The sequence below is a fragment of the Mandrillus leucophaeus genome, unplaced genomic scaffold (assembly GCF_000951045.1).
Source record: "Mandrillus leucophaeus isolate KB7577 unplaced genomic scaffold, Mleu.le_1.0 Scaffold875, whole genome shotgun sequence".
In the NCBI taxonomy this organism is placed as follows: domain Eukaryota; kingdom Metazoa; phylum Chordata; class Mammalia; order Primates; family Cercopithecidae; genus Mandrillus; species Mandrillus leucophaeus.
In genome coordinates, this window is record NW_012109530.1 from 886,109 (window position 1) to 901,392 (window position 15,284).

Consider the following 15,284-nt stretch of genomic DNA (forward strand, 5'->3'; position numbering starts at 1 on the left):
TTTTGGAGGATCCAGTATGGATTTACTCATGAGCAACATCCCAAAAGAAGCATGGTGTTCTAAACGAAAAAAAAAAAAATCCAGCTATTCAAATTATCCACTATTTAATCATTTTCTCATTTAATAAACATTTACTGAGACCCTACTAATTGTCACTGAGATAGTGGGTTTCAAGTGTAATGTAGGAACAAATAAGAAAATAAACAATTATAATAAAATATGACAGAGGCATGATAGGGATACAGATCCTGAAGAACAGGTACTGCAGGAGCATAGAAATGAAGAAGCCAGACGATTTGCAAGTTTTCTAATTAGATAAAATTTAAGGCTTTTTAAAAAATAACCTGTATCAATAATATATAAATTTCCATTTTAAAAAATCCACAACCAAATGGATGAAGGGTGACTTTTATAGATTTGTTTAAATGGAAGATTACATACACACACATACACAAAAATGCACACATTAATGTGGTAAGGCTACTGTGAATATACAGCAAGCTAACTGGAATCCATATATCATATGTCTTTGAAAGTATCAACCATAAACAAACCAGAATGCACTAACCAGAAGCAATGACAAGAGGAGAGGAAAGAGAGCATGGCGGCACTGTCTCAGAACCACACTGAATATGCCCTTTGAAAGGTATACTGATAATTCATTAAAACCACAAAGAGAATCTTACATTACGTTTGCTGGATTTGACTACCTTGCCTCATGATATGACTAATTACCTGTCAAATTCAAATCTAAAATTATAAAAGAAAAATTATAGGGTACCTCTAAAGAAAAAATGTGGGGAAATTTCCACAGATCTTCCCCCCACTCTCATTTGAATAACTAATAAACAAACACATTTGTAGATCAAGTTAAAGGAATGAGAACTGAATCTTTCAACAGTTTCTACAGAAGTGAGTGGAATGGAAAACTGAGATAATTAATTAAACAATCTGGGAATAGAGACCTAGAAAGGCAGAATGAGCTTGGGTCTAGATCACCTGGATGAGTGATCTATGTAATTACACTGTTTGAACAAATGCTCAGTTTTCTATTTCACTTTCCAGTTAATTTTGCAGTCCAAAAATACAACCAAGACAGGGTCCTTATCACAAAAGTAAAGTGTTATATTAAAACAATTTATTCAGATGCTTTCAAGTCACAGTGACTATCGAGGACATCTTTAGACAAAAAAATACTTTGCTTCCTTTATTTTTGTTAAAACATAGTTGTACAGTGTAGCTGATTCCTCTGATTCTCCACATCACATCTGCTCAGCCCACGTCTTATTTCACCTGCAGCTTCAGTGGATAATTTCATGTGAGCTCAGACTCACCTCATGCTGGCAGCATCTCCCCTCAAAAATTTGCCACGGTGTCTCTCTACTTTCTTCCCAGGGCCTTCTCCAATAGCACAGGAATAAGAACATTGTTTCCACATATCACAAATGGGAGATTATTAGCCTGAAGAGTAATTTTTAACCAATGAGGGAAAAGAGATGTTATATTGCCTCTGTTCATCAGGTGGAAAGTTCTGGCAGTCATTCTCTGCACTTTTCAGAAAGTCTCAACACAATTGAGCCCCTATTACCCACAGCGAGGGTCTCAGTTACATACCTTAGATTGGCATATTTATTTTTCCACCTTCCTCTCTTCTCTCTGCTCCCTTACTCCTGCTCCTGGTAACTCCCAAATAAACTACCTGCACTTTGGTCTTTATCTTGGGTTCAGCATTCAGAAGAATTGAAACTAAGATGGTGTGATACATTGTTTTGCGTTCATCAGAATTTCTTCTTCCTGAGTTTAAGTGAAAACAATGTTTCTCAGTCTCCTGGAAGTAATGCTAAGGTACCTGTGATAGATTTCTGACTAGTGGAATGTCAACAGAACTAACCTAAGCTGTTTTTATAAACCTCAAAGTATAAGGAGAACAAATTCAGCACTGAAGATCTCTCACCATTCCTGTAGCACCCTGCTTTTCTCAACACTAGCTCGAGCACTTAGTATACACTACAAAATTGTTGCTTTATTTATCTTTCCCCTTACGCAAACATCACTAGATTGTTAGATTTTCACACAGAGCCTGTCACAGAGGAAACTTAGTAAATGTTTTTGAATCCATAAATAAATAAAGCCTAATGTCTGAGCAAAAGCTAACCCAAAATCTTAAGTCACTAAGAAGTTGCAAAAAATTAAATCCCCTTACTTTACCCTACATCCATTCTCTTGATTATTTAGCCTTTCTCTATGAGCCTTTCTTATCAACAAATATTTTTGCTCAAATAGTTTTCCAAAACAAAACCAAACAAAAACCTTCCTGGATTCTTTTTTATAGCATCCAGGTTACAGGTTATCCTTCTTATTCAATTTCACAGCCAGATGTCTTTAATGAGCTGTCTAAATTCAACATCTATGCCTCCTCACTTCCTACTCACTCTTCAACTTACTTCATTTTGGCTTCTGTCTGCACAAGTCTGTTGAAACTCGTAAATGTCACTGAAGAATTCTATGACTCTAAAGCAAAAGAATATTGTACAGTCTTCGTCTTACTTGACTTCTTAGCAGCAGCCTTCACAGTTGGCTATTCCCTTCTCCTCAAAACAGTGTTTTAACTTGATTCCTGTGATATCGCACTCATTGAAATTTCTTCCTCTCTAATTGCCTTTTCTCAGTCTGTTTTGGGGGCTCATGTTCCTCTCTATGATCCTTGAAATAAGTATTTGTCTAGGCTCTTTCATTTTCTCTTGGTGCGCTAGTATTATGTGGCCTCACCTGTCATTTGTGCACTAATTATTCCCAAATTCATAACCATATTTCTGATTTCTCTACCCATTTACAGATATGTATTAGCTTTCCATCTGCTGGATATATATAATATATATTATATATTGCATATAATATATTTATATATATTATATATTACATATTTTATTTATATATACACATATAATATATTAGACAGAATCTTGCTCTGTCGCCAGGCTGGAGTGCAGTGGCGCGATCTCAGCTCACTGCAACCTCCACCTCCCTGGCTCAAGCGATTCTTCTGCCTCAGCCTCCTGAGTAGCGGGGACTACAGGCATGCGCCACCATGCGCAGCTAATTTTTGTATTTTTAGTAGAGATGAGATTTCACCATGTTGACCAGGATGGTCTTGATATCTTGACCTCGTGATCCCCCTGCCTCAGCCTCCCAAAGTGTTGGGATTACAGGTGTGAGCTACCGAACCCAGCCTAATATATAGTTTTAAATATTCCACAAACACTTCATGTGAACATATCAAAAAATGAACCCATTGTTTGTGCACTCAGACCTTAATCTACCACTCCATCTGAGTCTCCTGTCTCAGCAGATGGCAGATGAATGCCTAGTAAACAAAAGTAGAAAATTGATAAAACCCTATCCCTTTTTCTTCCAATATCATAGGATCACTACATACTATCAATGATGCTCCCTAGGTGTCTCTCAAAATCTGTCTTTTCTTCATGTTCCCAGCAGACATCTCCTCATATTAGGTCATTATCATCTCTCACAAAGAATTCCAAATTATGATACCTGGCTACTATGCCTACCTCTCATTATATGTCAGTTATCTCTTTATAAGTCTGCCTTCTCCACTAGACTGAGTGCTCTTAGATAACAAATAATTTCCTTATGCATTTTTACAATTTAGAACTTGTTACAATAAGCACTTGAAACATGTTACTTGACTAGATGAATAAAATAATGAATGGATGAAGCCTACTGTGTATTTTTCTCGAATTATTACATGTATGTATATATACTGCTTCTTTGTGTTCTTAGCAGCCTTATGTTCTTGAAGTTTCAAGATCTGAAAATTTTGCCCTAGGGATTAATATCCAAAATTAGGTAAGGAAGTTATACAACCCAATACCAAATAGATAAACAAATAACCTTGTCTAAAAATAAGCAAAGAACCCTAATAGATATTTTTCCAAACAGACATGCATGTGACCAATAGGTATATGAAAAGATGCTCAACACCACTAATCATCATGGAAATGAAAATCCAAACCACCTCACACCTGTAAGGAGGACTGTATGAAAAATACAAGAGGTAAAAAATGTTTGTGAGGGTATAAAGGGAACTTTTGCACACTGTTGGTGGGAATGCAAATTGGCATAGCTATTACAGAAACAGTATGACGATTCCTCAAAAAATTAAAAATACAACTACCATATTATCTAGAAATCGCACTTCTGGGTATATATCTGAAAGAAAGGAAATCAGTATATTGAAGAGATATCTGCATTCTCATGTTTATTGTAGTGTTATTCACAGTAGCCAAGATAGAAAAACAAACTGAATGTCCATCCATGGATAAATGGACAGAGAAAATGTGGTATATCTACACAGTGAAATATGACTCAGCTATGAAAAAGAATGAAATCCTGCCTTTTGCACCAACATGGATGAATCTTGAAAGCATTATTGTAAGTGAAATAAATCAGATAAAGAATGCCAAACACTATATGACCTTATATGTCGAAACTAAAAACATCAAACTCATGAAAACAGAGAGTAGGATGGTGGTTCGCAGGGTCTGTGGGTCAGGGGAACAAGAAGAAAGTTTGGTCAACATGTACAAACTTTCAATTGTGAGATGAATGAGTTCTGGGGGTCTAATTTATAGGATGGTTACTAAAGTCAATAATACTGCATTATGTACTTGAGATTTGCCTAGAGAGTCGACACTAAATGTTTTCACCACACACACACACAATGGTAAGTATGTGAGATGATGGATGTGTTAGCTAACTTGATTGTGGTAATCATTTCACAATATATACATATATAATCATCATAGTTTATGTCTTAAAGAGATACCAATTTTGTCAACCACTGCTCAGTAAAGCTAGCAAAAAATTTTATCTTCAACACACAAAATGACCTACATAATTTCTTGAGAACTGATGAATAATCTGGTCTTTCAAAATATCTTTTTAAAGACAATCACATCATCCCATTTTTTAAAAATCTGTTGGTTCAAATAAATACAAGTTTTAAGAAACCAAATATATTTCAGCTACCTTAAGGGTATGAGATCAGCCAGCTAGAAAAAAGAAAAATGATGAGTTAATTCTGTCAAACAACTTGAGAGTTTTTTGTTTTAACAAAATATGCTAATTTGTTCAAATAAACCAGTTATGTTGGTACTGTCTAGCACAATGTATTTGCTAGATGTCTAGTTATTTTTTATTATTTTCCAATGCTTCCAAAGTTTTGCCTTGCTTGCATGTAATCAATACATTATAAAGGTATTTCTTATTAAAGTCACTTAAGCCTTAATTATTTAATTTTTATAATAATTTAATACATCGTGGACTTAACTCTCCTTTTAGACTCTATATGAAGAAAATGCAATCTTATTTATAATGTTAAAGAAAAATGTTAAGTGATAGTAAACTGCTTAGAGAAATAAATGCTTCCAAGGACTTTTGCAAAATCAACTTGAATACAATGAGTCAATTACAAATTATTATTATCTATTAATTAAATTGAAACTCATTAAATGTTCTATTAAATTATGCTTTCCTGATTATTTAAATTAATTAAAGCAAAAAATTCATATAAACAAATTGTAAATACTGAAGACTTTTCACCGATTTAGACTGGCTATCTCTCTAATGAGTCTGATTTAACAATGCTTTATTGTGTCTGAAAAAATACTTTGAAAAAGTAATGCACTCTCTATTGAATCTGTGCACTACAGATTTTTATCTTCAGAACAGTTGGATTTTCTGTATATAGGTATGTGTATACATTTATTTCTATGGAAATACTCAGGCATTTCTACTTAACCTATTTTCAATTTAGTCTGCATCATATATACTAGAGAGACAAACATTTGACCTCTTGTTCATAGGACCATTTTTATTAATAAGAAGTAACTGATTTAAATGAAATTTTCCCTTTTCTTCAGGTAACTCGCAAACATATTTCTCCTTCACAGTTAAATAAAAGAGACAATGAATGTGCCCTGGACACTTAAAAGTATTTGGTTATTCGAAAGTAAGGTGACACTCCTAAAATTTAGAAGACTCTTTCTCTATACTAAGACTTTCATTCTAATAGGTTCGGATCTGATAACATTTGTACATGGATTCACATGAAAATCATTATTAAATATCAACTATATTGAGTAGTTTTGAACATTGTCTACAAGTCACATCTGCATAGTCTGTGGATTGTAGACTTTCTGCCAATAGTTACTATTTAATTTGACCTTGGAAGAGTTCCGGCACATTAAGCATGACATTTATTTAAGTGTTAAATTTATACTATGCTTTTCTGATCAAAAGTTCAAGGAACCAAGTGCAGTGGCATGATTTGCCATTATAAAACTAGTCTCATTAAAATTGTGATAACATGATACACATTTTTTTTTTCCTTCTGTAGTGTCTTTGTCTGGCTTTGGTGTCATGGCAATGCCAGCCTCCTAAAATGAGTTGCAAAAATTATCTCTACTTCGATTTTTGGGGAAGAGTTTGAGAATAATTGATGTTCTTCTTTAAATGGTTGGTAGAATCCAGCAATGAAGCTGTGTAATCCTGTGCTTGATAGGAGGTTTTTATTGCTGATTCAATCTCCTTACTCATTTGTTTAATCAGTTTTTTAATTTCTTCATAATTCAGTCTTTGTAGTATTATGGGTCTAGGAATTTATCAATTTCTTCAAGGTTATTCAATTTTTTGGTATATAATTGTTAATACTAGTTTCTTATGATCCTTTGTATTTCAGTGGCATCAGTTGTAATGTCTCCACTTACATTTCTAATCATGTTTATTTTTATAGTCTCTGTTTCTCCTAGTCTAGCTGAAGGTTTATACAAACCTTTATCTTTTATCTTTTTATCTTTTCCAAAAAAGTAACAGTTTTGTCGTTTTTTTCTATTGTTTTTCTAGTCTCTACTGTCTCCTCTGATCTTTGTAAATTGCTTCCTTCTGCTAACACTTGGCTTAATTTATTCTCTTTTTCCAACTCTTTGAGGTGTAACATTAGATTATTTATGATCTTTATTTTTTGATACAGGCTTTTATCACTGTAAATTTCCCTCTTAGGATAGCTTTTGCTGTATCCCATAGTTACGGCGCAATGTGTTTCCATTTTCATGTTTCACAGAATTTTCTAGTTTCCATTTTCATTTTGTCTGTGATCTATTGATTGTTTAGGAACATGTCGTTCAATTTCCCATATTTGTCTATTTTCCAAGATTTCTCCTGGTTTTGATTTCTAGTTTCATTTCATTGTGATCTGAAAAGATAGTTGATGTGATTTCCATCTTTAAATTTTTAAATATTTATTTTGTTGCCTAACATGTAATCTACCCTGGAGAATGTCCAATGAGCACTTCAGAATAATATGTATTCTGCTACTGTTAGATGGAATGTTCTATATGTGTCTGTTGGGTCCATTTTGTCTAACATATAACTCAAGACAAATGTTTATTACTCTTCTGTCTAGATTATCTAAAAGTGGGGTATTGTAGTCTCCTACCATTATAGTATTGCAGTCCTTTCTGATCATTTAATAACTGCTATATGTATTTAGGAGATCCAATATTCGATGTAGATATACTTAAAATTGCTATATATTCTTGATGAATTAGCCTCTTTATCATTACATAATGACCCTCTTTGTCTCTTTTTATAGTTTTCAACTTAAAGTTTATTTTGTCTGATATAAACATAGTGACTCCTGCTCTTTTCCTGTTTCTATTTGCATGGACTATATCTATCCCTTTAATTTCAGTCTATGTGTGTTCTACTGCAAAAGTGAATAAGCAGAATATGGTTGGATCTTGTTTTTCAAAAAATTTATTCAGGCACTCTTATATCTTTTTTTTTTTTTACCTTTTGTAAAATGCCAAAGTCATTTTCTCTTTTATTTTATTCTTTTTTAAAATTTTATTTTATTTTATGTTAAGTTCTGGGTTCGTGTGCACAACGTGCAGGTTACACAGATAAACCTGTGTCATGGTGGTTTGCTCCACCTATCAACCCATCACTTAGGTATTAAGACCCACAAGCATTAGCTATTTATCTTGATGCTCTCCCTCCTACCACCCCTCCAACAGGCCCCACTGGGTGTTGTTTCCCTTCCCGTGTCCATGTGTTCTCAGTTAAGTTTCCATTTGTGGATGAGAACATGCAGTGTTTGGTTTGCTGTTCCTGTGTTAGTTTGCTGAGGATGATGGCTTCCAGCTCCATCCATGCCCCTGCAAAGGACGTGATATTATTCCTTTTTATGGCTGCATAGTATTCCATGGTGTATATGTACCACATTTTCTTTATCCAGTCTATCATTCATGGGCATTTGTGTTTATTCCATGTCTTTTCTATTGTGGATAATGCTGCAATGAACATACGTGTGCATGTATCTTTAGAATAGAATGACTTATATTCCTTTGGGAATATAATCCCAGTAGTGGGATTGCTGAGTCAAATGGTATTTCTGGTCTTATGTCTTTTTATAGGCAAATTCAATTCATTTACATTCAAGGTAATTATTTTTAGGTGAGGACTTGCTACAGAAATTTTATAATTTGTTTTCTGATTGTTTTGTAGGTCACTTATTTCTTTCTTCCTCTCTTGCTCTCTTCCCTGTGGCTTAATAAATTTTTGTATTCTCTGAATACTTTCTTTTTACATTTTGTGCAACCACTATAGGTTTTTCCTTTGTGGTTACCATAAGGCTTACCTAAAATATATTTTTAACTTTTATACTAAGTTCAGGGCTATATGTTCAGGTTTGTTACATAGATAGACTTGTATCATGGGGTTTGTTGTTCAGGTTATTTTTATCACTGGTATTAAGCTTAGTACCCTTTAGTTATATTTCCTGATCCTCTCCCTCCTCCTACCCTCCACCCTACAAAAGACCCTGTGTGTATTGTTGTGCTCTATGTGTTCATGTGTTTATAACAGTCCACTTTAAGCTGATAATAACTTTCCTTTAATTGTATACAAAACTTCACATTTTCACTACCTCCCTAACCTTTTATAATATGATGTCAACATTTACACTTACTTTTGTAATTTGTATCTCTTAACAATTTATTGTAGCTATAGTAGTTACTTTTAGGTTTTTCTTTTAATCCTCCTAGTACGGATAAAATTACTTTTCACACTATACTTATAGAATTAGAGAATTTTGAGTGTGACTATGTATTACATCATTTAATTTTTTTCAAATGTTTTTGTTACTAATTAGCAGTCTTTCATTTAGATTAAATGACTCCCTTTAGCAATTTTAATAAAGGGGGGCTACTGGTGACAAACCTTCTTCACTTTTGTTTGTCCTGGAAAGTTTTAATTTTATCCTCATTTCTGAATGACAGCTGTGTCTGTAAAATATTCTTGGTGGGCTGTTCCTTCTTTTGTTCCCTTCAGCACTTTGGATATATCACTCTATTAACTCCTGGCCCGCGGGTTTTTTGCCGATAAATTCCCCGAAAGTTTTATTGTGGTTACTTTAAAAGTGATATGTTATTTATCTGTTGCTATTTTCAGTGTTTTTCACCTTTGATTTTTGATAATTTGATTATAATGCCACTTGGTGTATCTTTTGGGTTAAATTTGATTGGTGGCATCTGAGCTTCCTGTATTCGGATGCTGTCATCGGTCCCCAGATTTGGGACATTTTCAGCCATTATACACTGAAATATCCTTTCTAGGCCTTTTCTTCTTCAATACCTCTTATTATGCAAAAGGTAGTTCAATTGATAGTGTCTCATAATTCCCACAGGCTTTCTTCATTATTATATTGTGTTGCTCCTCTGATTGAATAATTTCAGAAGTTCTGTTTTCAAGCTCATTGATTCTTCTTCTGTTTGATCAAGTCTGCTCTTCAAGCTTTCTATTGATATTTTTTTAGTTCAGCGATTGTGTTCGTTATTGTTAGGATTTCTATTTGTATTTTTAATTGTTTCTAATACGTTGCCAAACTTTTCATTTTGTTCATGAATTGTTTTCCAAATTTTATTTAGTTTTCTACCATTACTTTTTATAGTTCCATGAACTTCCTTAATATTATTCTGAATTCTTTGTCGGTCATCTAATAAATCTTCATTGCTTCTGGGTCCATTATTAGAGCTTTATTAATTTGTTTTGGTGGTGTTATATTTCCCTGATTTTTCTTTATTGTTGTGTCCTTATGTTGAAGCATGCACATTTGAGAAAACGGCTGACTCCTCCAGCCTTTGCAGGTGTTCCTTGGTGGTGATAGATCTTTACTATTTAGTCTATCCTAGGTTTCTGTATAAGTTGACAGTAATGCCAAACAGGCAGACCTTGGTGTCAGATTCTCTAGATGGGCTGGACCACCTCCTATGGTCTGAGGTTGAATGGTAATGCTGGCTGTATTCCATGGTCTGGTGAAATCAATGGCCGAACTCTGCCATCAGGTGATATTATTGCCAGTGATCTATAATTTTCTCTGAGCAGGTAAGGTTGAAGGCTGTCATCCCTGGCTCAATGGTACTGTTGTTTAGAATCTGTAGCTGAGTAGGTATGTGTTGTGGACTTCAAGACTGGTTGAAGTCTTTGGGATTACTACTCAGCCACATGGGTTGGGAAAACCCAGAGGCTCTGATCCGTGGATATGTTAGACTTGGGCTTGCCTCCTGGCCTAGGGTAGGCTTCAGCATAGCACTGAAATTTGGTGAAGTCACCACTCTGTAATTGGGGTTGAGTGAAGCCAGATGCTTTCTCTATGGGTAATTTCTGGCCTTCAGTTGCTTCCCAGTCAGAAAAAGACTGAATGTAAGCATTGGAACTTGGTTGGATTACCTATTCACTGCTAAGATTGAGCATGATCTCATGCTCACCCCACACGTAATCACTGACCTGCAATTGCTTTCTAACCTGGGGAAGAATTAATGTGAGCCCCAGAGCTTAGATTATCTCTTCACTACTAGGGTTGAGTGGGGTCCACATGCTCCCTCTATGGGTAATCACTAATGTACAGTTGCCTGTCAACCTGAGGAATACTTAACAAGAGCACCTAGGTTGTGTGGGGAAGCTTGCTAGGGATTCAAACCTGTAAGATCAATGGACCACATTTCCAGCAGTGTGATGCTGTTGGTTAGCTTCTCTAGTGTGGTGCTTTTCTTGGCCAGAAGGCATAGCAATCATCTGGATCCACACATTGGTAACTGTGTGTCTCACCGGCATTCTTTATTTCTAACTGAAATAACTGATCTAGTGCTGCTAGTACTCTTAATGTTCCCTGTGGGTTGAGACATGAGTGACCCTCCTTTGAAGGGGCTCAGCATGGTAGTGAAGCTTCATGGGCACCTCCAACTCACTTTTCCCACTGTAGAAACCATAGGACCAGGCACGTTCTTTTTGTGTGGTGCTGTGCTAGCTAGGAAGAAGGGAAGTGTGATCAAAAAGAACCATTTGTCTTATAATTTCATTGTGGCTTTTCTTGGTTTTGCATCCAAGTGTCTCAGTCTCATTGCCACATTCTGGGATATTTGGGATGGGATTCTTGCCTGTGGGTAGTTGACAGTTGAATTTCTGTGCTGGGGAGTAAAGCACAAGAACTCCTATTCTTCCAATTTGCTGACATTGCTGATCTTGTTTTGCCTTTTCTTTAATTTTATATACATTGAATAATACATGATGTAGTCTTTTTTAACTTCTTTCATGTAGCATAATTTTTATAAGATAAATTTATGTTGTTGAGTTCACAAGTCGTTTATCACTTTCAATATAGAGTATTTTTGCATTGTATGAATATACCACATTTTTCTTATCCTTTCCCCAATTGATGAAAATAGCTTCTTCCAGTTTTTGGTGATTATGAATACATTTACTCTCACCATTCATATAGAGGTTTTTGTGTAAATACAAGTTTTAATTTTCTTTACCAGGGAGTGGAATTGCTATTGGGTCATGTGTTAAGACTATATTTAACTTTATGGGAAAATGCAAAACTGTGTTCTAAAGTGGTTGTCCATTCTGCATCCCCACAAGCAATCTATGGGAGATCTCTTCACTTCGCATCCATACCAGCATTTGTTATTGCCATGTCTTTTATTTGTAACCATTCTAGTACATATTAGTGATATATAATTGAGATTTTAATTTGCATTTCCTTAATTAGGTAGTAGTATTTTTTTCCCAGAAATATGTATTCCATTTCTTTTGTCAGGCTGTTGTTAATACGTGGTGTTGAGTCAATCTAGTCAGTAGTCGAGCTCAAAATGCTTGAAGTATTATTGTCCTGGTAATCCTGTTCCACCCTCAGCTTTTGGCAAGCCTCGTATGCCTGTGCAGCAGAGTGTTCTCACTCCACATGCTTGCATTTTCTCAGCAGTAGACTGCTTTTGCTTGTTACTCAGTAAGAGGCTTGTGCTGTTGGCAGAGGAGGTCCTCATTCTTCAATTGCATCCTCACTTTTTTACACTGTGCACATGAGTCCCAGAGATGGCGATTTCATAGTGCCCCTGCCCTCTTTTCTGGTGACAGTCAATCTCTATCTTTCTGTGTATTGGATGGAAAAAAGTTTTCTGCCCTTTATCCGCTGGTAGCTTATCTCCTAGGACTGAGAAGGTTTTCTACTCCTTTCCCAAAGGCAGATGAAACTTGTGTCTACCTTTCTTCCAGAAATCATAGGACTTTGTCCTGGGGCAGTAGGATTTCCTCCCCTTCTTCCTGTAGCAGATGGTTTATGATTGGGATGCGAACCAAGTCCAGGGAAGTAGGCAAGATTTTCTACCTGTCTCTCAGTGGCAACTTATCACCACCTATTTGCCTGCAACACAAATAAAGGGCACCCTGTTAGGTGTTGTTGCTTTCAACTTTTCATATGAGCAGCTAGTGAAGGCCCAGAAAAAAAACATACTATGAGTGAGGACAGACTCTCATTTTGTCTGAGTCTTTCAAGTACTCTAGATTAATTAGTAACCCACAGTAGATTTTTAAGAATCCATTAAAATTCAAGTTGTTTTCTATTTACCTGCTTTATGTGGGCCGCCCCTTTCTCCCATGCTCTCTAAAAGGTAAAATAGTGTATGTTCTTTGCCTCTCTTCAAAGACAAAGGGACTTGTCACTCTTTGGAATTTAGTTCATCTAGTTGCTTTGAAACCTTTGCAAACTGAGCAACTCAGAAATAGTTATGTTTTTGTAAATTATCTGGTTTTTTATTAGTGTTAGGATAGAAGCAACACGCTCTTGCAGCTTTCTACATCCTAAGTGGAAATATAACTTCTTTCAATCCATGCTTTTTGTATTTGGTCACTCAGCTCACACTATATTTCTTGGGACAGACCATGCTACTTTGCAGGTCACTGCTATGGCTACTGTTATGCTGGGCAAAAGACACTCTATAGCCATCTCAAGTCCTCAATATACTACTGGCGCTTGCTCCTAACTGAACATGTTAACTCTGAGAAGGTTATGAGAACTCTGATGTAAATAGGACTTAATATGGACCATGAAAGGAAGAAAGGCTAGGGATATACCGTCCAGAGGGTATATGTAATGAAAAATGATAAGCTTTCTTCTCACTTTTTCATCCTCTTTATATCTGAGACATGTCAGCATTGATCCAACTATGGCACAACCCTTTTAGGGCACTTCCATCTGATGAGGAGCGCTCCTCTCTCCACACGGTCTTTTTCCATTTTATGGCTGTGTCTTCATCCAAAATAACTGGCAGTGTAACAACTCCTGTGAGGTAATTTGCATGTGTCCAGAAGGAAACATTGCCAGAGAATCGCCCTCTGGCAAAGCCTTGGGTTATACAAATTGTAGATTTATAACCTGCCAAATATCAACAGGCTTTAGCAGTGAGCTTGAAAAGATGGTGTTTTCCTATGATTTCCAGCCTGTGATTTGTACTAGTCTAAAAACCCATTCCACTTTGAATAAATCCTTCTCCTCTCCCAATTGAGCTGATACCTGATGATTCTCCAGTTATAAAGTGCATTCCTTTGTCTTCTATGAACACATAGATATGTCTAGAAAAACTGATGTTTTGGGCCTTATCAGTTGAAAACATCTCAATGTGAATGAGTATATCATGACCCTTCCTGAGATTCAGGTGAGATAGAAGAGGTGTACAAGAAAACATTGGTGGGGTATGGACAGACCTTATGAACATAGAATAAAGAAAGGAGAACAGAAAGAAGAAAATAAACTCATTGAATATGTATTTCCTGTATTTGTGCCCAACCTAGCTGGTCATAAATTACTATGAGGAAGAAATGTTCTAAGTAGACAAGTATCTTGTTAACAACAGAAATGATGAGTCAGTCATTACCTTGCCAAAGATGACAAGGTTTCTGTTTATCCCGTTGCTCTAAAAAGAACTCAAGAGAAGAACTTGATGTGAGGTACTAAGCAGACACCTTCTGCTCTCCACACCTCAGTTTCCTCATCTGAGAAATGATGACATTAAATTTGAATATTTCTCAGGACCTTTCCATATGTACTGTGATAAGTTTCTAATTTGTGGTGCTATTTCATTTTGGTGATATGAAAGTTATTACTGTGGATACATAATATGAGACTGACATTTTAGACTGCTTTTCTAGCTTTGCGTTTGCTAGTTAGAAAACCACATATCAGTGGCATTGATTAGGTATTTCATTGCTTTTCCTTCCGTGATTATTGATCATCTTCCAAGTAAAATTTATTTTAAAACACTAAGGCAATGGTCTTGGAAATGAAATAAAGATAAATTGTAATTCTTTATGAAAAAAGTGGGTTTTATTTCAGACCTGGTTTCTCATCATCTCTTTTGGCACACGCTACAAGGCACTGTGAAGAAAAACTACGCATAGCGTGAGTAAAGAAACATCTCATATTCTTTTTACACTCAACCTCCTTGCCAAGAATAAGAAAAACACATGTGATACAGATGGAATCCTGCACTTTCTATAATAATTTTAATTATAATATCGTAATAAACAGGTTGTATCAAGTCACAAATATGTCCTAAGTACATATTTACCATATAAATATATCGATCTGTCTACTTATCTAATCTTTTATTGACTTTCTTTACTTGCATGGTCACTATCAGGAATTTATTTGATGCAAAATTTACTATAAAATCAAGATCTGAGCTTCCAGTACTGGAGAGCCTTCAATTGGAGAGTTAGGAGCTATGCTAGGCATGTTGCAAACATTATCCCATGTAGTATCCAAAACAACCAAACGAGTTCATTATTATTGTACCCATGTGTCAAATAAGTTATCCAAAGTGCATATAGGTAGGTAAATAAAAAATGATTTGAAAATGGCTTTGTCT